The 2,416-nt window shown below is 49.5% G+C and overlaps 1 pseudogene across 1 annotated transcript; it reads right to left on the bottom strand.

Annotated features, from left to right (window-relative positions):
• Positions 1 to 1,742: 1,742 nt before the first annotated feature.
• LOC311372971 (LHFPL tetraspan subfamily member 3 protein pseudogene) lies at positions 1,743 to 2,201 on the bottom strand (annotated as a pseudogene). The gene has a single exon. The product of its transcript is annotated as an LHFPL tetraspan subfamily member 3 protein pseudogene (transcript).
• Between the last annotated feature and the right edge of the window lie 215 nt (positions 2,202 to 2,416).

Genomic DNA, 2,416 nt, shown 5'->3' with positions numbered 1-2,416 from the left:
AGAAAATTTTTCTTGTTTATCTGTATTTAACCATCTCTCTTGCCCTCTATCTCACTCCTCTACAACCTCTGTCACCAGCTGCATCACTATCTGTCTCACTGTCTGTCTCACCCTGTTTCTCATTCCCCAGCTCATCTTCATGTTCCCTCTCCCTCACTCTGTGTCACTCACCCTCAATCTCACCCTCTCTGACTTTCTCCACTTTCTATTTTTGTGGGTGGGGGTGGTGGTAGTGGGGATGGAGCTGGAGGTGAAGGTGGTCGTGATATTGGTGGTGGTGGATGTGGTGGTGGTGGTAGTGGTGGTTACAGTGATGATAGTGATGGTAATAGTGATGATAGTGGTGGTAATAGTGATGATAGTGATGATAATAGTGATGATAGTGGTGGTTACAGTGATGATAGTGATGGTAATAGTGATGATAGTGGTGAAAGTGATGATAGCGGTGATAATAGTGATGATAGTGGTGAAAGTGATGATAGCGGTGATAATAGTGATGATAGTGGTGGATACAGTGATGACAGCGGTGATAATAGTGATGATAGTGGTGGTTACAGTGATGATAGCGGTGATAATAGTGATGATAGTGGTGGTTACAGTGATGATAGCGGTGATAATAGTGATGATAGTGGTGGTTACAGTGATGATAGCGGTGATAATAGTGATGATAGTGGTGGTTACAGTGATGATAGCAGTGATAATAGTGATGATAGTGGTGGTTACAGTGATGATAGCCGTGATAATAGTGATGATGGTGGTGGTAATAGTGACGATGGTGGTGGTCATAATAATGACAGTGGTAGCCATGGTGATTATAGTGGTGATGCTATAATGATACTGTTTCTGGGGGTGTCAGCAGCAGCAGCAGTGACAGCAGCACGAGTTTAACCTTGAGCTAAGTGTCATGATGTTAGCCAGCACCGGGCAGCTCTGCTCATTAGCTCCCTGTTGCACCTGGAGTCCCGTGGCCGAGTGGTGCTCTCCTCAGATGGCTTCACACCTTTATTCCAGCATGATGATACATCAAGCTGGACTGTTCCACATGCTCCTGTCCTCTGAGTGTGTCCTGGCCACAAGGCAGTGGGTGTGACAGCTGAGCACACATTAGGGTGTGCATGTATGGGTGACTTTTTTTATTTTCTTTATCATGCATTTAGGTATGATCTACTATTTATAAACATCTCGCCACCTCAGCTGAAAGATTGTCATTGTGTTCAGGCCATTGTAAACCTGAATTTGTACAGGTGAACTTGCTTATATACTCTTTCTCAGAAGGGTTTTAAAGTCATGTTGAGGTGTATAGGCTACTAGAGCATAACAAGCACAGCTGAGAAGGGAGAGGTTTTCCGTTATTGAGCTATCGCAGTCTGGCATTGTGAGTGAGTAGTACGCCCATGCGATAACATTTGACCCACTTGCATTGATTTTTTTCTACTTATGACAACCGCTCACTACAACACTCAAAGAGCCACACATCGATAACACCGATTGCTTTTATAGAAAAACGCTCAAACAGTGTGATTCAGTAGCGAGGGTGTCTCAAGGAGCCCCAGAACCACCCGCACCCCTCATCAGCACCATGGACAGCGGTCGCCCTGGCGACGGTCCACTCCACAGCGTACCGCCTCAGTTGGCTCAGTTGACCGTCATCCCAAGTCCCAAGCAGCGTCAAAACATCCCCCCAAAAAAAGACGCTCACACGATGCCAATCATCGTATCACCAAAGGACACGCCGTGCACGCCTAAAACCCGCAACAAAACAACAAGCACTCACCAGACGCAGCCTGCATCCAGCCGCAGATCTTAAACACGGTGGAGGTGCTGAGCAGGAAGAAGAGGCTGAAGCAGCCGATGCAGCTCACCACCAGCATCATGGACATGCCGATCAGGAAGGAGGCGGCCTTGAACGCGGTGGACGGGATGGCCGCGAACTCGGTGAAGCTCCCCTGGCATGTCAGCTCCCGGGCTATGCCGTCCCCGGTGCAGAAGTGGAAGAGGCCGAAGTAGCCGGCCTGTGGCGTGTCCATGCCATCGCCGATCCAGTAGGGCTGCGAGAAGATCGTCACGTTGACCATGCCCAGCAGGATGGTGAAGATGGCCCACAGCAGCCCGATCACACGGGAGTTCCGGACGTAGTTGGTTTGGTACAATTTCGCAGCTTCCGCGGAGGGTAACATTGATGCGACGGCTCCTGGGATCATCGTAGGGAAACGGGAGACTTAGGGAGGAGGTTTCTGCACGGTCGAGGAGCGTACGATCCGCGGACGAGCTACAGATGCGCCGCCATGCATACGGTGCAAGACTCACGCAAAAAATAAACCCTGGCTCTGCAACGTGAAACGGTGCCGTCCGACGATCGCGATCAGCAGCTCATCAACCGCGAGGAACGACGAGTCGAGAATCATTCCGATTAACT

The sequence above is a fragment of the Micromesistius poutassou genome (genome assembly GCF_964030765.1).
Source record: "Micromesistius poutassou genome assembly, contig: SCAFFOLD_1074, whole genome shotgun sequence".
Taxonomy (NCBI): domain Eukaryota; kingdom Metazoa; phylum Chordata; class Actinopteri; order Gadiformes; family Gadidae; genus Micromesistius; species Micromesistius poutassou.
Note: the sequence above shows the minus strand (reverse complement) of the source record. Positions and strands in the feature narration are given on the sequence as shown.